The sequence below is a fragment of the Haematobia irritans genome, chromosome 5 (genome assembly GCF_050003625.1).
Source record: "Haematobia irritans isolate KBUSLIRL chromosome 5, ASM5000362v1, whole genome shotgun sequence".
Lineage (NCBI taxonomy): Eukaryota > Metazoa > Arthropoda > Insecta > Diptera > Muscidae > Haematobia > Haematobia irritans.
The window spans coordinates 136,757,955-136,783,995 of NC_134401.1; the positions used below are offsets into that span (position 1 = coordinate 136,757,955).

The 26,041-nt window shown below is 25.4% G+C and overlaps 1 protein-coding gene across 2 annotated transcripts in view; it reads right to left on the reverse strand.

Annotated features, from left to right (window-relative positions):
* The window catches only part of Dgk (diacyl glycerol kinase 1), a 372,554-nt gene that overhangs the window by 297,936 nt on the left and 48,577 nt on the right, over positions 1–26,041 (reverse strand). For both annotated transcript variants that reach the window (XM_075313077.1, XM_075313076.1), the window contains exon 2: positions 15,263–15,380. The gene's annotated coding sequence lies outside the window, so the exon portion shown is untranslated. The remainder of the gene's footprint in view (positions 1–15,262; positions 15,381–26,041) is intronic.

The window sequence follows — 26,041 nt, forward strand, 5'->3', positions numbered from 1 at the left end:
ATATTATTTCAATAGAAAATTTTGTCAAAATGTTATTTAAATAGAGAATTTTGTCAAAAATTTATTTCTATCGAAAGTTTTCTCAAAATTTTATTTCTATAGAATATTTTGTCTAATTTTTATTTCTATAAAAACTTTTGTTAAAATTTTATTTCTGTAGAAAATTTTGTCAAAATTTTATTTCTTTCGAAAATTTTGTCAAAATTTTATTTCTATCGAAAATTTTGTCAAAATTTTATTTCTATAGAAAATTTTTTCAAATTTTAGTTCTATAGAAAATTTTGTCAAATTTTATTTCTATATAAAATTTTCTTAAAATTGTACTTCCAAAGAAAATTTTGTCAAAATTTTATTTCTATAGAAAATTTTTTCAAATTTTAGTTCTATAGAAAATTTTGTCAAATTTTATTTCTATAGAAAATTTTCTTAAAATTGTTCTTCCAAAGAAAATTTTGTCAAAATGTTATTTCTATGGAAAATTTTGTCAAAATTTTATTTATATAGAAAATTTCGTCAAAATTTTATTTCTATAGAAAATCTCGTCAAACTTTTATTTCTATAAAAAATTTTGTCAAATTTATATTCCTATAGAAAATTTTGTCAGAATTTGTATTTCTATAGAAGATTTTGTCAAAATTTTATTTCTATAGAAAATTTTGTCAAAATATTTCTGTAGAAAATTTTGTCAAAATTTTATTTCTATAGAAAATTTTGTTAAAATTTTATTTCTATAGAATAGTTTGTTAAAATTTTATTTTTATAAAAAATTTTGTCAAAATTTTATTTCTGTAGAAAATTTTGTTAAAATTTTATTTCTATCGAAAATTTTGTCAAATTTTTATTTCTATAGAAAATTTTGTTAAAATTTTATTTCTATAGAATATTTTGTCAAAATTTTATTTCTATAAAAAATTTTGTCAAATTTATATTCCTATAGAAAATTTTGTCAGAATTTGTATTTCTATAGAAAATTTTGTCAAAATTTTATTTCTATAGAAAATTTTGTCAAAATATTTCAGTAGAGAATTTTGTCAAAATTTTATTTCTATAGAAAATTTTGTTAAAATTTTATTTCTATAGAATATTTTGTCAAAATTTTATTTTTATAAAAAATTTTGTCAAAATTTTATTTCTGTAGAAAATTTTGTTAAAATTTTATTTCTATCGAAAATGTTGTCAAATTTTTATTTCTATAGAAAATTTGATCAAATTTTATTTCTACAGAAAATTTTGTCAAAATTTTATTTCTACAGAAAATTTTGTCACAATTTTACTTCTACAGAAAATTTTGTCAAAATTTTATTTCTACAGAAAATTTTGTCAAAATTTTACTTCTATAGAAAATTTTGTCAAAATTTTATTTCTAACGAAAATTTTGTCATAATTTTATTTCTATCGAAAATTTTGCAAAATATTATTTCTGTAGAAAATTTTGTCAAATTTTTATTTCTATAGAAAATGTTGTCAATTTTTTTTTCTATAGAAATTTTTTGCAAAATTTTATTTCTATAGAAAATTTTGAAAAAAAATATTTCTATAGAAAATTTTGTCAAAATTTTATTTCTTTAGAATATTTTGTAAAATTGTATTTCCATAGAATATTTTGTAAAATTGTATTTCTATGGAATATTTTGTAAAATTGTATTTCTATAAAAAATGTCAAAATTTTATTTCTATCGAAAATTCTGTCAACATTTTATTTTTGTAGAAAATTTTGTCAAAATTTTATTTCTATAGAAGGTTTTGTCAAAATTTTATTTCTATAGAAAATTTTGTCAATATTTTATTTCTATAGAAAATTTTTGCAAAATTTTATTTCTATAGAAACTTTTGAAAAAAAGTTTATTTCTATAGAAAATTTTGTCAAAATTTTATTTCTATAGAAAATGAATCCATCGCTAGCCTCAATTCTTTTTTCCTTTCTGGCAACATACAGATACCGCTAATAGTCGCCTTTTTACTCAATCTGCGAATCGACCCCATTTTTGGCTTCTTCATAAAAACAAAATTGGTCGAGCGTTACCATGCTGCAAAATCTCATTGTCGTGGCTTAAACTCATCAATTGTATTCAATTCAAAGCTGTTGTGATCACTACGTTGTAGCAGCTTATAGCTATAGAATGAGGTCATGACATGCATATAGTTTCAGTATTATCGCTATAACTACATCCCGAGCTACGGCATCTGTTCTCAATCTCGCATTTCTTTGAACAGCCAATCAATTTTATTTCATTTTCTTAAATTAAAGCTAATATTTATTCTATAACAAATGAAGACATTAAAAAGAATCTATTATCTTCTTCAGTTTTTAACGAGCCAAAACCAAAAGAAAAGCTATAAATGAAATTAACCGTTTATTGTGTTTTATTTTGCCACATAAATATGTGATGCCAAAAAGTCAACGACTTGACCTCTTTCGATAACCTTCAACTAAAACCAGAGTTTGTTAGTGTGCGTGGTGGAATGCATTATTTGGCGTACATACCATTAAATACATGTGCACCTGTGCGTGTGTGTGTGAGTCTACATTTCAAGTAAAAACTCGTAAAATATTTAATGGATGTTGTTGACGAAAAGGATTCATATGAATTGTTCTGCATAGCTAGCAACCATGTTCGTAGATGTGTTTACTAAAAGCCAAATACTTGGGAAAACTTATGGTGATCCCTGTATATGTCAGGTCATACTTTCAGCTATAGGGGTATACTAACTCTGTTATACCACAATGAAATAATGGTTTGAAATCAATCCATAAAATATTGGGGCAAAAAAAATATTTTGTGGAGTAATATATTTTTTTGCGTGATTTTTCCGGTTTTGTAGATTGGAAGTACTCGTGATGTTTTGGTAGTTTTTGCAAAATATTCTTCTCCACCTCAGAGGTACTTCATAAATTTTCTAAAAATTTAAAATTTTTTCAAAATATTCTATAGAAAAAAAAGTTTGTCAAAACTTTCTATAATAAATAATATTTCTCTAGGAATAATATTTCGACAAAATATACTCTAGGAATAGAATTTTGATAAAATTTTCTATAGAAAAGAAAATTTTTATAGGAATAAAATTTTGACAAAACATCGCATAGAATGAAATTTTCCACAAAACTAAAGTTTTGACAAAAGTTTCTATAAAATTAGAGTTTTGATAAAATTTTTTATAAAATTTAATAAAATTTTCTATAAGATAAAATTCGCTATGGGAAATTGTTGCAAATAACGGACCTATCACAGAACTGGTACCTGTGCTCCAGTTAGTTGCAATTTTTAAATAGTCGTAATTTATTTATTTCCGTACTCGCTTGATATTGAAATCTTAGATCCATTAAGATTGTAATATCAAGCATTTTCACATTTAGTTAAATAAAATTATCAGAACAACCAATTGTTCGACATATTTCAAAAGTTTTTTGTTTATTTTCATTTCGGGTTTCATTTCGATTGGGATGCCCAAATTGAAACAGATTTCTAAGAATTAGTCCGAGACTGGTTCCTGAGGGCCTGTCTATCGGGTATACCTACTAAATTGTCCCAGGACGTGTCCTTTGGGATGAGTCCAAGACGCGTCCTAAAATGTAAATGTTAAAGTGACCGGTCCCTTCCATACGTTTTGACCAGAACTGGGACTGGTCCATACACACCTGGGACTAGTCCTGTACCGGTTCTGTGGTTGATCCATTTCCCGTAGGGTTATGACAAAATTTTATATCAAACTACATTTTGACAAAATTTTCTATAAAAATAAAATTTTGACAAACTTTCCCCTAGAAATAAAATTTAAAAAAATCCTCTAGAAATAAAATAAAAAAAAATCCTCTAGAAATAAAATTTGACAAAATTTTCTTCTACAAATAAAATTAAAAAAAGATATCCTCTAGAAATAAATTTTTGACAAAATTTTCTTTAGAAATCAAATTTTGACAAAATTTTCTATAAAAATAAAATTTTGACAAAATTTTTCCATAACAATAAATTTTTCTATAAACTTTTGACAAAATTTTCTGTGACAATAAAATTTTGACAAAATAATGAGAATAAAATTTTGACAAAATTTTCTATAAAAATAAATTTTTGACAAATTTTTCTATAAAATTAAAATCTTGACAAACTTTTCCATAATAACAAAATAAAAAACATCCTCTTCCTTTTGACAAAGTTTTCTATAAATATAAATTTTTCTATAAAAGTAAAATCTTGTCAAAGTTTTCTATAATAAAAAATTTTGACAAACTTTTGTATAGAAATAAAATTTTGATACAATTTTCTATAAAATTTTTCACAAAATTTTCTATAATAATAAAATTTTTCAGAAATGTAATGTAGAAATAGATTTTTGGCACAATTATCTATAATAATACAATTTTTTACAAAATTTTCTCAAGGAATAAAATATTCTCTAAGAATCTTGACAAAATTTTCTATAAAAATAAAATCTTGACAAACTTTTCTGTAAATAAAAATTTTGACACAATTTTCTATAATAGTACAATTTTTGCAAGGAATAAAATTTTCTCAAGAAATAAATTTTTTAGGAAAAAAATGTTTAACAAAATATTTTCTAGGAATAAAATTTTGACAAAAATTTCTATAGCAATAAAATTTATACAAAATTTTCTGTAAACAAAATTTTGACAAAATTCACTATAAAAATAAATATGACAAGATTTTCTATATAAATAAAATGTTGACAAAATATACTCTAGGAATAGAATTTTGATGAAATTTTCTATATAAAAAAAAAATCAGAAAATTTTTTATAGAAATAAAATTTTCAGAAAATTTTATATAGAAATAAAATTTTCAGAAAATTTTATATAGAAATAAAATTTTCTATAAAAACAAAACTTAGAAAATTTTCTATAGAAATAAAATTTTCAGAAAATTTTATAGAGAAATAATATTTCCTATAAAAATATAATTTTCAGAAAATTTTGCATAGAAATAAAATTTTCAGAAAATTTTCTATAGAAATAAAATATTCAGTAAATTTTTTATAGAAATAAAATTTACAGAAAATTTTGTATAGAAATAAAATTTTCTATAGAAAAAAAAAATAGAAAATTTTCTATAGAAATAAAATTTTCAGAAAATTTTATATAGAAATAATATTTTCTATAAAAATAAAATTTTTAGAAAATTTTGCATAGAAATAAAATTTTCAGAAAATTTTCTATAGAAATAAAATTTTCAGAAAATTTTGTGTAGAAATAGTTTTCAGAAAATTTTCTATAGCAATAAAATTTTCAGAAAGTGTTCCATAGAAATAAAATTTTCTATAGAAAAAAAATCAGAAAATTTTCTATAGAAATAAAATTTTCAGTCAATATTCTATAGGAATAGGTTAGGTGGCAGCCCGATGTATCAGGCTCACTTAGACTATTCAGTCCATTGTGATACCACAGTGGTGAACTTCTCTCTTATTACTGAGTGTTGCCCGATGCCATGTTAAGCTCAATGACAAGGGACTTCCTTTTTTATAGCCGAGTCCGAATGGCGTTTTACATTGCTGCGAAACCACTTAGAGAAGCTTTGAAACACTCAGAAATAAAGGGTGATTTGTTAAGAGCTTGATAACTTTTTTTTTTTAAAAAACGCATAAAATTTGCAAATTCTCATCGGTTCTTTATTTGAAACGTTAGATTGGTCCATGACATTTACTTTTTGAAGATAATTTCATTTAAATGTTGACCGCGGCTGCGTCTTAGGTGGTCCATTCGGAAAGTCCAATTTTGGGCAACTTTTTCGAGCATTTCGGCCGGAATAGCCCGAATTTCTTCGGAAATGTTGTCTTCCAAAGCTGGAATAGTTGCTGGCTTATTTCTGTAGACTTTAGACTTGACGTAGCCCCACAAAAAATAGTCTAAAGGCGTCAAATCGCATGATCTTGGTGGCCAACTTACCGGTACATTTCTTGAGATGAATTGTTCTCCGAAGTTTTCCCTCAAAATGGCCATAGAATCGCGAGCTGTGTGGCATGTAGCGCCATCTTGTTGAAACCACATGTCAACCAAGTTCAGTTCTTCCATTTTTGGCAACAAAAAGTTTGTTAGCATCGAACCATAGCGATCGCCATTCACCGTAACGTTGCGTCCAACAGCATCTTTGAAAAAATACGGTCCAATGATTCCACCAGCGTACAAACCACACCAAACAGTGCATTTTTCGGGATGCATGGGCAGTTCTTGAACGGCTTCTGGTTGCTCTTCACTCCAAATGCGGCAATTTTGCTTATTTACGTAGCCATTCAACCAGAAATGAGCCTCATCGCTGAACAAAATTTGTCGATAAAAAAGCGGATTTTCTGCCACTGATTTTGGTAATAAAATTCAATGATTTGCAAGCGTTGCTCGTTAGTAAGTCTATTCATGATGAAATGTCAAAGCATACTGAGCATCTTTCTCTTTGACACCATGTCTGAAATCCCACGTGATCTGTCAAATACTAATGCATGAAAATCCTAACCTCAAAAGAATCACCCTTTATAACCAGCCACCGTGGTGCAATGGTTAGCATGCCCGGCTTGCATACACAAGGTCGTGGGTTCGATTCCTGCTTCGACCGAACACCAAAAAGTTTTTCAGCGGTGGATTATCCCATCTCAGTAAAGGGTGATACGGTCAAAATTTGGTCAATATAAACTTGACGTATTTCTTTCAATTTTGCATTTAAAAAACACCCCTCATTTTGAAGGTGTGTGTGTGTGTGTAGAATGTTGATCCTATTTTGATTTTGGAATTCACTCTTCCGTTGTCAAAATGCCGTCCAAGCAAGAAGAGCAGCGTATCAAAATTTTGCTCGCGCATCGCGAAAATCCGAGCTACTCGCACGCAAAGCTGACAAAATCGCTAAAAGTTGCCAAATCAACCGTTACAAATGTAATTAAAGTGTTTGGGGAACGTTTGTCGACAGCCAGGAAGTCTGAATTGGGGGGAAATCGAAAACCAGAAGCCCTGAGACGACAAAGAGAGTTGCCGGTAGTTTCAAGCGAAACCCTAACCTCTCTCTCCGAGATGCCGCAAATAAGCTGGGTGTATCGTCTACAACCGTGCATCGAGCCAAAAAACGAGCCGGACTATCGACTTACAAGAAGGTAGTGACTCCAAATCGCGATGATAAACAAAATACGACGGCCAAAGCGCGATCCCGGAGGCTGTACACGACGATGCTGACGAAGTTTGACTGCGTGGTAATGGACGACGAAACCTACGTCAAAGCCGACTACAAGCAGCTTCCGGGACAGGAGTTTTATACGGCAAAAGGAAGGGGAAAGGTAGCAGATATTTTCAAGCACATAAAACTGTCAAAGTTCGCAAAGAAATATCTGGTTTGGCAAGCCATCTGAACCTGTGGCTTGAAAAGCAGCATTTACGTGAAAGAGTGTTTGAATAAACGTCTGCTGCCTTTCCTGAAGAAACACGGTTGTTCCGTACTGTTTTGGCCGGATTTGGCATCTTGCCATTACGGTAAAAAGGCCATGGAGTGGTACGCCGCCAACAACGTGCAGGTGGTTCCCAAGGACAAGAACCCTCCCAACACGCCAGATCTCCGCCCAATTGAGAAATACTGGGCTATTGTCAAGCGGAACCTAAAGAAGACCAAAAAAACTGCTAAGGACGAGCAGCAGTTCAAGGCAAACTGGCTTTCTGCGGCGAAGAAGGTGGACAAGGTGGCTATACAAAATCTGATGGCAGGTGTCAAGCGTGAGGCCCGGCAATTCGGATTTGGAAAAGCGATAGCCTAACTGAATATTTTTCCTGAATTTTATACTAATTGAACTTGAAAAAGAAATTTAATTTGATTTTTTAAATAAACGATTTCACCGATTTACACGCGTTTACCCTTGACCAAATTTTGACCGTATCACCCTTTAATGCTGGTGACATTTCTGAGGGTTTCAAAGCTTCTCTGAGTGGTTTCACTGCAATGTGGAACGCCGTTCGGACTCGGCTATAAAAAGGAGGTCCCTTGTCATTGAGCTTAACATGGAATCGGGCAACACTCAGTGATAAGGGAGAAGTTCATCAATGTGGTATCACAATGGACTGAATAGTCTAAGTGAACCTGATACATCGGGCTGCCACCTAACCTAACCTAACCTAATCACCAGCTTACTGAGAGGGGATAATCCACCGCTGAAAAACTTGAAATAACCACATATACATACATATATGTGTATACATCCTTGTATATTTACTTTAAGGATTTTATTATTTGCTGTTAATTCTGTATGAGTCTCCATTCGGAACATATGATGCCATGTATTTGCAAGTGTCCTTATTTTTATCTATAGCCCTTTCATGTGTATTCGTCCTCCATTTTCATTTTGTACAATCACAAAATGTTTCTAATGATGGTATTGTTTTTGTATTGCTATTTATTTCCATTCTGGGAGAGAGTATGGCCCTCTGGGGTTTGGTGGCTTATCAAGGAATAAAGCAAACAACCAATACTAGAAACAATAACATTGTTAGATGTTTCATTTCTCTGGTCTTATTGCATTTTTGTTTTAATTTTTAAGACGAAAATCGCAAATAAATATACAAAACCTATATATGTTATGAATAGTAGGGGGATATTATAACAGGGTACTCCTGTTATAAGGTACAAGGAAAAAAATTCCGCATTTTTTTTTTTGTTTTCATTTGCGGTAATAATAATTTTATTATGAAAACATTTTAATAATGACGACCTTACATTCTAAAGTATAGATTTAACAATTGTTGTTATTTCGCTAATATTTTTACCATAGTTGAAGATTTTTTACAAGTCTCTTCACCCTTAATATATGCTACATAAATTATTGTAATGTTGAAATATCTCTATGATTCACAAATCCTCTACCCTCCGTCTTCTCTCACTCTGTGCACTTTCTTTCATTCTTTCATTGTGTTTTATATCTCCCTTTGATGAAATTTAAGTTGGTATTCGATTAAAATCGCTAGTTAAAGTGTGTGCTAATGGACATTCAAAGCGAATGGATTTATATTTATTGCTTGCTTTATGGATTATTGTTATTATTATTATTATCATTATCGTCGGTTTGTTGTTGTATTTCATTATTTCGTTTGTTTTATTTTTTGTTTACGAAAAATGTACTGTTGTTGTGCGATGCTTTAGTAGTGCTGGCACTAAATGCTAGGCTTGTTTATTTGTTTTGTGGCTAAACGATGTGGCAAGAATGAAAGACACTTTCACTTTGTTTGGGTTCGATTGTGTTGTTTTGTGTGTGTGTGGAGTTGTGTTGTGAAGCCTGTTTGAAATTCGAATTTTGCCAATAATCAAAGGACAAAATAGTATGGTATTCTTTAAGGGTTTTATTTTATATAGTGTGTTAAGATGGTAAAATGCTAGATAACTTCATTTTGATTTATTTTATATCAATCATATCAAAATTAAGATTAAAAATAAGTTTGAAATGAAAATTAGAATTTAAACTAGCATTTAAAGTAAATAATTAAAACAAGCCTAGCATTTAAATTTAAATTAAAATAATAATTAAATTAAATTTATTATAGTAAATTAAATTTAAATTAAGATTGAAATTGAAATTGAAATTAAAATAACAATAACAATAAAAAATAAAATAAAAATTTAAATAAAAAAACCAAAAGTTAAAGTAAAAATAGAAATTAAAACTAAAATTAATATTAAAATAACAATTCAAAATAAAACTATAATTAAAAATTAGGAATACAATTTTGACAAACTTTTCTCTAGGAATAAAATGTTGACAATATTTTCTATAGAAATAAAATTTTGACAAAATTTTCTATAGAAATAAAATTTCGTCAAAATTTTCTACATAAATAAAATTTTGACAAAAATTTTCTATAGAAATAAATTTTTGACAAATATTTCCATAGGAATAAAATTTTGACAATATTTGCTATAGAAGTAAAATTTCGACAAAATTTTCTATAGAAATAAATTTTTGACAAATATTTCCTAGAAAAATAAAATTTTGACAAATATTTCCATAGAAATAAAATTTCGACAACATTTTCTATAGAAATAAAATTTCGACAAAATTTTCTATAGAAATGAAATTTTGACAAAATTTTCTATAAAAATAAAATTTTGACAAATATTTCCATAGGAATAAAATTTTGACAAAATTTTCTATAGAAATAAAATTTCGACAAAATTTTCTATAGAAATAAATTTTTGACAAATATTTCCATAGGAATAAAATTTTGACAAAATTTGCTATAGAAATAAAATTTCGACAAAATTTTCTATAAAAATAAAATTTTGACAAATATTTCCATAGGAATAAAATTTTGACAAAATTTTCTATAGAAATAAAATTTCGACAACATTTTCTATAGAAATAAATTTTTGACAAAATTTTCTATAAAAATAAAATTTTGACAAATATTTCCATAGGAATAAAATTTTGACAAAATTTTCCATAGAAATAAAATTTCGACAAAATTTTCTATAGAAATAAAATGTTGACAAAATTTTCTATAGAAATAAAATTTTGACAAAATTTTCTATAGAAATAAAATTTTGACAAATATTTCCATAGGAATAAAATTTTGACAAAATTTGCTATAGAAATAAAATTTCGACAAAATTTTCTATAGAAATGAAATTTTGACAAATATTTCCATAGGAATAAAATTTTGACAAAATTTTCTATAGAAATAAAATTTCGACAACATTTTCTATAGAAATAAATTTTTGACAAATATTTCCATAGGAATAAAATTTTGACAAAATTTGCTATAGAAACAAAATTTCGACAAAATTTTCTATAGAAATAAAATTTCGACAAAATTTTCTATAGAAATATTTCCATAGGAATAAAATTTTGACAAAATTTTCTATAGAAATAAAATTTCGACAAAATTTTCTATAGAAATAAATTTTTGACAAATATTTCCATAGGAATAAAATTTTGACAAAATTTGCTATAGAAATAAAATTTCGACAAAATTTTCTATAGAAATGAAATTTTGACAAAATTTTCTATAAAAATAAAATTTTGACAAATATTTCCATAGGAATAAAATTTTGACAAAATGTTCTATAGAAATAAAATTTTGACAAAATTTTCTATAGAAATAAAATGTTGACAAAATTTTCTATAGAAATAAAATTTTGACAAAATTTTCTATAGAAATAAAATTTTGACAAATATTTCCATAGGAATAAAATTTTGACAAAATTTGCTATAGAAATAAAATTTCGACAAAATTTTCTATAGAAATGAAATTTTGACAAATATTTCCATAGGAATAAAATTTTGACAAAATTTTCTATAGAAATAAAATTTCGACAACATTTTCTATAGAAATAAATTTTTGACAAATATTTCCATAGGAATAAAATTTTGACAAAATTTGCTATAGAAACAAAATTTCGACAAATTTTCTATAGAAATAAAATTTCGACAAAATTTTCTATAGAAATGAAATTTTGACAAAATTTTCTATAAAAATAAAATTTTGACAAATATTTCCATAGGAATAAAATTTTGACAAAATTTTCTATAGAAATAAAATTTCGACAAAATTTTCTATAGAAATAAATTTTTGACAAATATTTCCATAGGAATAAAATTTTGACAAAATTTGCTATAGAAATAAAATTTCGACAAAATTTTCTATAGAAATGAAATTTTGACAAAATTTTCTATAAAAATAAAATTTTGACAAAATTTTCTATAGAAATAAAATTTTGACAAAATTTTCTATAGAAATAAAATTTTGACAAAATTTTCTATAGAAATAAAATGTTGACAAAATTTTCTATAGAAATAAAATTTTGACAAAATTTTCTATAGAAATAAAATTTTGACAAATATTTCCATAGGAATAAAATTTTGACAAAATTTTCTATAGAAATAAAATTTCGACAAAATTTTCTAGAAATGAAATTTTGACAAAATTTTCTATTAAAAATAAAATTTTGACAAAATTTTCTATAAAAATAAAATGTTGACAAATATTTCTATAGAAATAAAATTTTGACAAAATTTTCTATAGAAATAAAATTGTGACAAATATTTCTACTTCCAGAGAAGGAATATGATAACCTCAAACATGTTTCAAGAGCACCATGTTACTTTTTCATGTAGCATTTTTGTCGCAAAAATAGTCTTTTCTCGTCAAACATAACATGCTTTCCGAAATAACAGGTTGGCTGATAAGTCCCCGGTCTAACAAAGGAAAACACATTTTGTCAAAATTCGTTTTAATTATTCAACATAGTTCCCTTCAAGAGCGATACAACGATTATAACGACCTCCCAATTTTTTGATACCATTTTGGTAGTACTCCTTCGGTTTTGCCTCAAAATAGGCCTCAGTTTCGGCGATCACCTCTTCATTGCAGCCAAATTTTTTCCCTGCGATCAACCTTTTGAGGTCTAAGAACTAGAAAAAGTCGCTGGGGGCCAGATCTGGAGAATACGGCGGGTGGGGAAGCAATTCGAAACCCAATTCATGAAGTTTTGCCATCGTTCTCAATGACTTGTGGCACGGTGCGTTGTCTTGGTGGAACAACACTTTTTTCTTCTTCATATGGGGCCGTTTTGCCGCGATTTCGACCTTCAAACGCTCCAATAATGCCATATAATAGTCACTGTTGATGGTTTTCCCCTTCTCAAGATAATCGATAAAAATTATTCCATGCGCATCCCAAAAAACAGAGGCCATTACTTTTGAGTCTTTCCACGCTTCGGAGACGGTTCACCGGTCGCTATCCACTCAGCCGACTGTCGATTGGACTCAGGAGTGTAGTGATGGAGCCATGTTTCATCCATTGTCACATATCGACGGAAAAACTCGGGTGTATTACGAGTTAACAGCTGCAAACACCGCTCAGAACAACACGTTGTTGTTTTTGGTCAAATGTGAGCTCGTGCGGCACCCATTTTGCACAGAGCTTCCGCATATCCAAATATTGATGAACGATATGACCAACACGTTCCTTTGATATCTTAAGGCCTCTGCTATCTCGATCAACTTCATTTAGCGGTCATTCAAAATCATTTTGTGGATTTTTTTTATGTTTTCGTCGGTAAGCACCTCTTTCGTCCACTGTGTTCACCGTCCTCATTTCACCACGTTTGAATTTTGCATACCAATCAATTATTGTTGATTTCCCAGGGGCAGAGTCCGGAAACTCATTATCAAGCCAAGTTTTTTTCCTTCAGAAAATAGTATTTTATCAAAACACGAAATTCCTTTTTTTCATTTTTTCACAATAACAAAAGTTGCTTCACAAAAGACGTTCTATCTCACAAACTAATTGACTTACAGACGTCAAATTTTGACACGAATCATTTGAATGTTGGTAATATATAAAAATAATATGCATTTAATACTAGCGACGCCATCTATGTGTCAGACCGGGGACTTATCAGCCAACCTGTTAAGATACATAATTTCCGAGAAAGGAACATGGTTTCGACAAACATGCTACCTGTTTTCCGTGAAAAAGTAGCATTTTGCTCTTGGAACATGGTTGCGGTGATAATATACCTTCTCTGCGTGTATAGGAATAAAATTTTGACAAAATATTCTCTAGGAATAAAATGTTGATAAAATTTTCTCTAGGAATAACATTTTGACAAAATATACTCTAGGAATAGAATTTTGATAAAATTTTCTATAGAAATAAAATTTTGGAAAAATTTTCTATAGAAATAAAATTTTGACTAAATATTCTATAAAGTCAATATCTTTAAACATTTTAATTCTCGTTCTCCCTTTTGTAGAAGTAGCAATTTTCCCTTGTTGGTGTAAGTTAAAAAAACAACTTCGACACATTTATAATTCAAGGAATATTGAACACCCAAATGAATTGTCGCTATTAGAATTAAAAATACAATTACAATTATGATTAAAATTAAATTTAAATTTAAATTTAAAATTGGAATTGGAATTGAAATCGAAATTAAAATAAAAATAAAAATTAGAACTGAAAAAAAAAAAATTGAAAATTAAAAAAAAAAAAACAAGTAAGGAAAGTCTAAAGTCGGGCGGTGCCAACTATATTATACACTGCACCACTTTGTAGATCCACATTTTCGCCATATCAAATCCGTCAAATGTGTTGGTTGCTATATATAAAGATTTCTATTTCCCTATAAATACATTTAAATCTGACTCGACCTGGACAAAATTTGTTAGACTTCCAAAAAACTGTAGACTTAAAATTTCAGTCTAATCCTCTGGGGTGGAACACAATATGGAAAACATTTAAATCTGAAGCAATTTTTAGGCAACTTTGCGAAAATGTATTTATGATTTATCGGTTAATAGCTATAGAAAAAAAAATTATTTTTATACGTTTGCGAATTAGCAGCGGCGATTGTACAAGGAAAATTTGAGTATTTTGGCCATTTTTTGACGAAATAAGAAACACATATATATGGGAGCTATATCGAAATCTGAACCGATTTCAACTAAATTTGGCATGCATAGCTACAATGCTAATTCTACTCCCTGTGCAAAATTTAAAGCAAATTTGGGCAAAACTCTGGCTTCTGGGGCCTTATAAGTCCATATCGGGCGAAAGATATATATGGGAGCTATATCTAACTCTGAACCGATTTCAATGAAATTGAGCACACTTGATTATAGTACCAATTACACTCCTTATGCAAAATTTCAAGAAAATCAGTATCAAAATCTCACTTCTGGACATATATAAGTCCATATCGGGCGAAAGATATACATGGGAGCTATATCTAAATCTGTACCGATTTCAATAAAATTTGGCACACTTGACTACACTACTAATTGTACTCCTAGTGCAAAATTTAAACCAAATTGGGGTAAAACTCTGGCTTCTGGGACCATATTAGTCCATATCGGGCGAAAGATATATATGGGAGCTATATCTAAATCTGAACCGATTTCAATAAAATTTGGCACACTTGACTATAGTACCAATTGTTGTTCTTGAGCAAAATTTTAAGCTATATCTAAATCTGAACAGATTTCTTCCAAAATCAATAGGGTTCTATTCGGAGCCAAAACACATACTTGTGCCAAATTTGAAGTCGATTGGACTAAAACTGCGACCTACACTTTGATTACAAAAATGTGTTCACAGACAGACGGACATGGCTATATCGACCCAGGAGCCCACCCTGAGCATTTTGCCAAAGACACCCTGTGTCTATCTCGTCTCCTTCTGGGTGTTGCAAACATATGCACTATATTATAATACCCTGTTCCACAGTGGGGCGCAGGGCATAAGAATATTATTTTTTTTATATTAAAAATAAAATTGCATACATTAACTTACCTGCTTATGATTGTGAAATGCCTGGTATAAAAAGTATATAGGTGTATTTGTACCCCAATGAGATTTTTGTACGATGAAGCAATTCTGCAGAAGTTTACATTAAAATTCTAACGAATATCTGAAAATATAGCAAATAAATCAAATTACTTTTTTTTTTTAATTTTTTGTGTATTTTATCAAATTTTTCTGAAATTAAAATGATTTCAATGTTAAACATAACAGAGGTTAATATAGTTTTTAACTTAGCCCTATAAAAATCCCTGAGCTAGTTTTTAACAAATATCAGATTTTTTACTAAATAAACAAAACACTGTACTCGTAATATCATTTCACAATTCCATTTTTTTCTCTACCAAGAATCTTTTGTTTCCTATACGACTTTCTGCAATGCTTATTACATTGGTTGATTTATTCTTTCATAAAAAAGAGATAAAGTATTGACTGTAAAAGATTGAGGATTTATAAGTCTGTGGGTGGAGTATGCAATATGAACTTTATAGGATTTTTATGAACCTGAAGCAGTATATGGATATACCCCTTTCGTGTGCTTTTAAGACTTCTTTTCGAAGTTATTACCACCACATGCTGAAATAATATCACATTAAAAATAAATCTGTGTAGATTATAGTAAATATAAATTCGGTTGTTATATGAGTGATACTATCAACTTTAGATATTGTGATTTTTTATGATTTTAAAATTGTTCATAATTTATTTGTCATTACTAATAAACTAGCATTGGATCATTTAGCACAGAGGGTTATTTTTCATCATCATATTTGCTGTGTTGCAACATTTTATTTGATATTTTAACACGTTTTACATATTTTCATCATATGGCGCGATTGTGATTACTTTTTCTTTTTCATATTTTAAGGTAATCCCTATTTTATGACTTTGCTAGAAATCCTTATTAAAACGTTTAGGCGACAAGAAAACTTCTTTTAATAAGGGTAGTTTTAAATAAATGAAAACCAAAGAGGAGAAAGGAATATAACATAAAAAACAAGTAAGGAAAGTTTGAAAATTTTGTCAAAATTTTTATTTCTATAGAAAATTCTGTCAAAATTTTATTTCTATAGAAAATTTTGTCAAAATTTTATTTCTATAGAACATTTTGTTACAATTTTACTTCTATAGAAAATTTTGTCAAAATTTGATTTATATAGAAAATTTTCTAAAAATTTTATTTCTATAGAAAATTTTGTTCAAATTTTTTTCTATAGACAAATTTGTCAAAATTTTATTTCTATAGAGAATTTTGTTAAAATTTTATTTCTATATAAAATTTTGTTAAAATGTTATTTCTATAGAAAATTTTGTTAAAATTTTATTTCTATAGAAAATTTTGTTTAAATTTTATTTTATAGAAAATTTTGTTTAAATTTTATTTCTATAGAAAATTTTGTTAAAATTTTATTTCTATAGACAATTTTGTTAAAATGTTATTTCTATAGAGAATTTTGTTAAAATTTTATTTCTATATAAAATTTTGTTAAAATGTTATTTCTATAGAAAATTTTGTTAAAATTTTATTTCTATAGAAAATTTTGTTTAAATTTTATTTTATAGAAAATTTTGTTTAAATTTTATTTCTATAGAAAATTTTGTTAAAATTTTATTTCTATAGACAATTTTGTTAAAATGTTATTTCTATAGAAAATTTTGTTTAAATTTTATTTCTATAGAAAATTTTGTCAAAATTTTATTTCTATAGATTTTTTTTCAATAGAAAATTTTGTCCAAATTTTGTTTCTATATAAAATTTTGTCCAAATTTTATTTCTATAGATTTTTTTTCAATAGAAAATTTTGTCAAAAAAATATTTCTATAGAAAATTTTGTTAAAATTTTATTTCTTAGAAAATGTTGTCAAAATTTTATTTCTATACCAAACTTTGTCAAAATTTTATTTCTATACAAAATTTTGTCAAAATTTTATTTCTATTGAAAATTTTTCCAAAATTTTATTTCTATTGAAAATTTCGTCAAAATTTTATTTCAATAGAAACTTTTGTTAACATTTTATTTCTATAGAAAATTTTGTTTAAATTTTATTTCTATATAAAATTTTGTCCAAATTTTATTTCTATAGATTTTTTTTCAATAGAAAATTTTGTCAAAAAAATATTTCTATAGAAAATTTTGTTAAAATTTTATTTCTTAGAAAATGTTGTCAAAATTTTTATTTCTATACCAAACTTTGTCAAAATTTTATTTCTATACAAAATTTTGTCAAAATTTTATTTCTATTGAAAATTTTTCCAAAATTTTATTTCTATTGAAAATTTCGTCAAAATTTTATTTCAATAGAAACTTTTGTTAACATTTTATTTCTATAGAAAATTTTGTTAAAATTTTTTTTCCATAGAAAATTTTGTTAAAATTTTATTTCTATAGAAAATTTTGTTAAAATTTTATATCTATAGACAATTTTGTTTAAATTTTATTTCTATAGACAATTTTGTCAAAATTTTATTTCTATAGAAATTTTTTTTTAAATTTTATTTCTATATAAAATTAGAAAAGTTTGTTAACATTTTATTTCTATAGAAAATTTTGTTTAAATTTTATTTCTATAGACAATTTTGTCAAAATTTTATTTCTATAGAAAATGTTGTTAAAATTTTATTTCTATTCCAAATCTTAATTCTATAGAAAATTTTGTCCAAATTTTATTTCTATAGATTTTTTTTTCAATAGAAAATTTTGTCAAAATCTTATTTTTATAGAAAATTTTGTTAAAATTTTATTTCTTAGAAAATGTTGTCAAAATTTTATTTCTATACCAAACTTTGTCAAAATTTTATTTCTATTGAAAATTTCGTCAAAATTTTATTTCAATAGAAACTTTTGTTAACATTTTATTTCTATAGAAAATTTTGTTAAAATTTTTTTTCCATAGAAAATTTTGTTAAAATTTTATTTCTATAGAAAATTTTGTTAAAATTTTATATCTATAGAAAATTTTGTTTAAATTTTATTTCTATAGACAATTTTGTCAAAATTTTATTTCTATAGAAAATTTTTTTAAAATATTATTTCTATATAAAATTAGAAAAGTTTGTTAACATTTTATTTCTATAGAAAATTTTGCCAACATTTTATTAAAATTTAATTTCTATAGAAAATTTTGTCCAAATTTTATTTCTATAGAAAATTTTGTCCAAATTTTATTTCTATAGAAAATTTTGTCCAAATTGTATTTCTATAGATTTTTTTTTTCAATAGAAAATTTTTTCCAAATTTTATTTCTATAGATTTTGTTTTTTTCAATAGAAAATTTTGTTCAAATTTTATTTCTATAGATTTTTTTTTTCAATAGAAAATGTTGTCAAAATTTTATTTCTATACAAAATTTTGTCAAAATTTTATTTCTATACAAAATTTTGTCAAAATTTTATTTCTATTGAAAAATTTGTCACAATTTTATTTCTATTGAAAATTTCGTCAAAATTTTATTTCTATAGAAACTTTTGTTAACATTTTATTTCTATAGAAAATTTTGTTAAAATTTTATTTCTATAGAAAATTTTGTTAAAATTTTATTTCTATAGAAAATTTTGTTAAAATTTTATTTCTATAGAAAATTTTGTTAAAATTTTATTTCTATAGAAAATTTTGTTTAAATTTTCTTTCTATAGACAATTTTGTCAAAATTTTATTTCTATAGAAAATTTTGTTAAAATTTTATTTCTATAGAAAATTTTGTTTAAATTTTATTTCTATAGACAATTTTGTCAAAATTTTATTTCTATAGAGAATTTTGTCAAAATTTTATATATATAGAAAATTTTTTTAAAATTTTATTTCTATAGAAAATTTTTTCCAAATTGTATTTCTATAGAAAATTTGCATCAAAATTGTATTTCTATAGAAAATTTTGTCAACATTTTATATCTATAAAAACAATTTTTGTCAACATTTTATTTCTATATATAATTTTGTCAAAATTTTATTTCTATAGAAAATTTTGTTAAAATTTTATTTCTATAGAAAATTTTGTTAAAATTTTATTTCTATAGAAAATTTTGTTCAAATTTTATTTCTATAGACAATTTTGTCAAAATTTTATTTCTATAGAAAATTTTGTTAAAATTTTATTTCTATAGAAAATTTTGTTTAAATTTTATTTCTATAGACAATTTTGTCAAAATTTTATTTCTATAGAGAATTTTGTCAAAATTTTATATATATAGAAAATTTTTTTAAAATTTTATTTCTATAGAAAATTTTTTCCAAATTGTATTTCTATAGAAAATTTGCATCAAAATTGTATTTCTATAGAAAATTTTGTCAACATTTTATATCTATAAAAACAATTTTTGTCAACATTTTATTTCTATACATAATTTTGTCAAAATTTTATTTCTATAGAACATTTTTGTCAAAATTTTATTTTTATAAAAAATTTTGTCAATATTTTATTTCTATAGAAAATTTGTCAAAATTTTATATCTATAGAAAATTTGCATCAAAATTTTATTTCTATAGAAAATTTTGTAAAAAGTCTATTTCTATAGAAAATTGTGTTAAAATTTTATTTCTATAGAAAATTTTGTCAAGATTTTATTTCTATAGAAAAGTTTTCAAAATTTTTAATCTATAGAAAATTTGCATCAAAATTTTATTTCTATAAAAAATTTTCTCAAAATTTTATTTCTATAGAAAATTTTGTCAAAATTTTATACCTATAAAAATTGTTTGTCAACATTTTATTTCTTTAGAATATTTGTCAAAATTTTATTTCTATAGAAAATTTTTTGCAAAATTTTCTTTTTATAGAAATTTTCTCAAAATTTTATTTCTATAGAAAATTTTGTCGAAATTTTATTTCTATACAAAATTTTTACAATTTTGTATAGAAATATCAAAATTTGCATCAAAATTTTATTTCTATAGAAAATTTTGTAAAAATTCTATTTCTATAGAAAATTTTGTTAAAATTTTATTTCTATAGAAAATTTTGTTTTAGAAAATTTTTCAAAATTTTTAATCTATAGAAAATTTGCATCAAAATTTTATTTCTTTAAAAAATTTTCTCAAAATTGTATTTCTATAGAAAATTTTGTCAAAATTTTATATCTATAAAAAATTTTTGTCAACATTTTATTTCTTTAAAAAATTTTGTCAAAATTTTATTTCTATAGAAAATTTTTTGCAAAATTTTCTTTTTATAGAAATTTTGTCAAAATTTTATTTTTATAGAAAATTCTGTCAAAATTTTATATCTATAAAAAAATTTTGTCAACATTTTATTTCTTTAGAAAATTTTGTAAAAATTTTATTTCTATAGAAAATTTTTCAAAATTTTATTTCTATAGGAAATTTTTGCAAACTTTTATTGCTATAGAAAATTTTGTCAACATTTTAATTCTATAGAAAATCATCTCAAAAATTTTGTCGTCTCAAACACAATTACAAATTCTTGTTTAACACTTTAGTAGATTACTCCCCAGATATCTTAAAACAAATTCACTTTCGTTTTTGAAGAATATTTGCATTTCATTGTTCATTGTTAAACAAAACAAAATCAAACAAAAAGCATATTTACTTTAATTTCTTAGTCCCGCATCTGCTGAGTGGCAGAGTAACAAACTGCTCAGATCTCAGATCTAATTAAAAATATTTCTATTTTGCCCAACTTAAGAAAATAGGAGTTCTTATCTTAAATAAACTTTTTAACGAAAAACTCGGTGAATAGAAATGAATGAACCCGGAGGCCACCACCATCATGCATAACAAACTCTGTCATCTAGACTTCCCCTCCTCCACAGCGAAACCACCACCATAAAAAATTGTGGCATTGTTTTCGTTGCGTTTTTTGTTATTTTGCTGCTGTTGTAAAGTCTCAAAGAAATGTTAAAATTCAAACTTAAATACTGGGAATGCTATATTTTGGGCAGAAACACAAAAGTCTTAAGATGTTTCGTTGTAGTTGAACTACTAAGCTCAGTAACCTGCATTGCCAAAAACCCTCTCACACACACACACACAACGATTTTTTTTTGTCAGTTTGACTGCATAGACAAAAACACAAATCCCTAGAAAACTAAAATTCTAAATAATGTAGGAAACGAGGGAAATTCAAATGTATAGAATTTTCGCAAAACTTTTCTACTGATGGCTTGAGATCAAATTTGCATTCAACATTCATTTCTTCGTTTCACTGTAGTTGGCTGGGACCCCAAGGATCCATTTAGATCTTAGAGAAGATTGACTTCTTCATGTTACACAGCAATGTTATGAACTGTTGTAATTTAAATTATCAACTAAAGTTTCACTAACAAATTGACAAAGCATATTAATGGATAGGGGAGAGAATCACTTTTTCCCACAATAAAAAAAGCAAAACTTTGCAAATAATTATAGTGGCACATTGTTAATTTTTTGTTTGGGAACGACAAATGCTATGAAATTCTCAAAATACAAAATGTAACTATGAAAATTTCAGTAACAAAAAATTTTTAAGAAATTTCCCTTTAATTTTCTTCATATACAAAATTTTCAAACAATAAAAATTCTAGGAAAATTTTCCGTTTTCCCGGAACTTCCCCCCCCCCCCAACCCCCCCCCCCACCACCAAAAAAAAAGAATTCTAAATAATTGTCTCTAATAATAAAGTTTCTGAGAGATTTTCTCTAAAGGCAAAATATTTAGGGAGTTTTCTCCAAAGATAAAATGTCTAAGAAATTTTCTCGAAGGAAAATGTTTGTAAGAAATTTCCTTTAAAGAAAAAAAAATCGTGAATTTTTCTTTTAACTAAAAAATAAATGTATAAGAAATTTCTCTATAGACAAGATTCCTAAGAAATTTACTCTAAAGGCAAACTTTCTAAGATATCTCTTAAGACAAAATATCTGAGAAATTTTCTCTAAAAACAAAATTTCAAAAAACAAAAAAAGGAAATCCCTAAAGACATGATTTCTGAAAAAATGTTTGTAAAACAAAATTTCTAAAAAAAAATTGTAAAGACAACATTTCTTAGTAATTTTTTTAAAGACAAAATTTTGAAGAAATTGTCTCCACGCAAAGAAGTTCTAAGCACTTGTCTCAAACGACAACAGTTTCTCTAAAAACAAAATTTATACAAAAATTCCCTAAACATAAAAATTCGAAAAAATATTCTCTAAAGACAGGACTTACATTTTTTTCTACAGACAAAATTTCTAAACAATTTTCACTGAACGACCACACTCCTTCTAAAAAAACTTCTGCCAAGACACAGTTTATAAGAAAATTTTCTTAGAAATTTCCTGTAAAAAAAAAAATCCCTCAAGACAAGATTTCTAAAAAACAAAAAATTTAAAAAAAAAATCTGTAGGACAACATTTCTTAGTTATTATTTCTAAAGACAAAATTTTGAAGAAATTGTCTCCACACAAAAAATTTCTAAGAATTTGTATCAAACGACAACAGTTTCCTATGAAAATAAAATTTATGCAAAAATTCCCTAAAGATAAAAATTCGAAAAAATTTTCTCTAAAGACAGGACTTAAATTTTTTCTACAGACAAAATTTCTAAACAATTCTCTCTGAAGGGCGACACTCTTTCAAAAAAAAAATTCTGCCAAGACACAGTTTATAAGAAAATTTTCTCTAAAAACAAAATTAATAAAAAAAAATCCCTCAAGACAAGATTTCTAAAAAAAAATCTAAAAAAATCTGTAAAGACAACATTTCTTAGTTATTTTTCTAACGACAAAATTTCGAAGAAATTATCTCCACACAAAAAGTTTCTAAGAACTTTTTTCAAACGACAAAAGTTTCTCTATAAAAATAAAATTTGTGCAAAAATTCTCTAAAGATAAAAATTCGAACAAATTTTCTCTAAAGACAGGACTTACATTTTTTCTACAGACAAAATTTCTAAACAATTTTCTCTGAAGGACGACACTCTTTCAAAAAAAATCTGCCAAGACATAGTTTATAAGAAAATTTTCTTAGAAATTTCCTGTAAAAACAAAATTAATAAAAAAATCCCTCAAGACAAGATTTCTAAAAAAAATCTAAAAAAATCTGTAAAGACAACATTTCTTAGATATTTTTCTAACGACAAAATTTCGAAGAAATTATCTCCACACAAAAAATTTCTAAGAACTTTTTTCAAACGACAAAAGTTTCTCTATAAAAATAAAATTTGTGCAAAAATTCTCTAAAGATAAAAATTCGAAAAAAATTTTCTCTAAAGACATGACTTAAATTTTTTCTGCAGACAAAATTTCTAAGCAATTTTCTCTGAACACGACACTCTTTCAAAAAAAAATCTGCCAAGACACAGTTTATAAGAAATTTTCTCTAAAAACAAAATTTAAAAAAAAAAAATGCCTCAAGACAAGATTTCTAAAAAAATTTTTTCTAACACAAAATTTCTAAAAAAAATCTGTAAAGACAACATTTCTTTGTTTTTTTTTTTCTAAAGACAAAATTTTGAAGAAATTGCCTCCACACAAAGAATTTCTAAGAATTTGTTTCAAACGACAACAGTTTCTCTATAAAAACAAAATTTATATATAAATTCCCTAAAGATAAAAATTCGAAGAAAAAAAATTCTCTAAAGACAGGACTTACATTTTTTCTACAGACAAAATTTCTAAGCAATTTTCTCTGAAGGGCGACACTCTTTCAAAAAAAATTCTGCCAAGACACAGTTTATAAGAAATTTTTCTTAGAAATTTCCTGTAAAAACAAAATTAATAAAAAAATCCCTCAAGACAAGATTTCTAAAAAAAATCTAAAAAATCTGTAAGAACAACATTTCTGAGTTATTATTTCTAAAGACAAAATTTTGAAGAAATTGTCTCCACACAAAAATTTCTAACAACTTGTTTCAAAGGACAAAAATTTCTCTATAAAAATAAAATGTATGCAAAAATTTCCTAAAGATAAAAATTCGAACAAAATGTTCTCTAAAGACAGGACTTACATTTTTTCTGCAGACAAAATTTCTAAGCAATTTTCTCCGAACACGACACTCTTTCAAAAAAAAAAATTCTGCCAAGACACAGTTTATAAGAAAATTTTCTTAGAAATTTTCTCTAAAAACAAAATTAATAAAAAAATCCCTCAAGACAAGATTTCTAAAAAAAATTCTAAAAAAATCTGTAAAGACAACATTTCTTAGTTATTTTTCTAACGACAAAATTTCGAAGAAATTATCTCCACACAAAAAATTTCTAAGAACTTTTTTCAAACGACAAAAGATTCTCTATAAAAACAAAATTTGTGCAAAAATTCTCTAAGGATAAAAATTCGAACAAATTTTCTCTAAAGACAGGACTTACATTTTTTCTACAGACAAAATTTCTAAACAATTTTCTCTGAAGGACGACACTCTTTCAAAAAAAATTCTGCCAAGACATAGTTTATAAGAAAATTTTCTTAGAAAATTCCTGTAAAAACAAAATTTCTAAAAATTTTTCTCTATTATCTCTCTATGACATGTTCGCGAAAGACAACAAAGAACATAAAGTTCTAAGAAATATTTTATGAAAGGCACAAATTCTACGAAATTTTCTCTAAAGACAAAATTTCGAAGAAATTTTATCCACACAAAGCAATTTCTAAGAATTTTTTTTTCCAACGGCAACAGTTTCTTTAGAGACAAGATATCTGAAAACTTTTCTATAAAAACAAAATTTCTAACAAAAAAGTTTTTAAAAAAATTCTCTAAAGACAAAATTTCTATGAAATTTTCTCTAAAAATAAAAATTTTCTTTAACGACAAAATTTCTAAAAAAAATTATCCACACAAAAAATTTCTAAAAATGTTCTAAAGACACAATTTCTAAAAAAAAAATTTTCTCCGAAGACAAAAAATTGTCTATTAATTATTTCAAAAAAACAAAACTAAAGACAAAATTTCTTGAAATAAAAATTTCTAAAAAATATTGTCTAAAAACACAATTTGTAAAAAAAATCTCTAAAAACAATTTTCTCATAAATATTTTCTAAAAAAATAAATAGTTATACGAAAATTTCTCTAAAGACAAGATTCCCAAGAATTTTTTTTTCTAAAAACAAAATTTCTAAAATTCTTTCTTTATTTGCTCTTTCTATGAAATATGTTCAAACCTTCTAAAAAATTCTCTTTTGACATTTTTTTTTTTTAAGTTTTAAGACAATTTCCTTTGAAGATAAAATTTCTAGGAAGTTTTCTCCACACAAGAAATTTCTAAAATTCCCAAAAACGTTTTTCTAAACTCAAAATCTCTAAAAAAAATTATCTAAAGACAAAATTTCATAGAAATTTTCTCTGAAGACAATATGTATATGAAATTTTTCTCCATATATAATTCAAAATAATTTTCTCTAAGTACAAAATTAGAAATTTTCTTTAGCAGCAAAAGTTCATAGACATTTTTCTTAGCATTTTCCTTAATAAAGAAAATTAAAAAAAAATGAAGAAAACTTATTTCCAAAAAAAAAACAAAAAAATAATACTGCAAAATAAATAAATAATTTTCTCTGACTTATATTTCTAGGAAATTTTCTGTAAAAAATATCTATGAAATTTTCTCAAACATACAAAAAATTTTCTAAGAACAAAATTTCTGAGACATTTGTATAAAATTTCTCGTCACTGAAAAGTCTTAAGAAAATTTCTCTGAATACAAAGTTCCTAAGAACTTTCCTTTAACCCATTACACGCCAAGACCATTTAAAATAAAAAAAATAAATTCATTAAATATTTACACTTAACTTCAGTAAAAAAATATAAAAACAAAAAGAAACGTTGCCCAATTTCAGTTCTGCGAGAATAAATGTTACCAATTTTCTG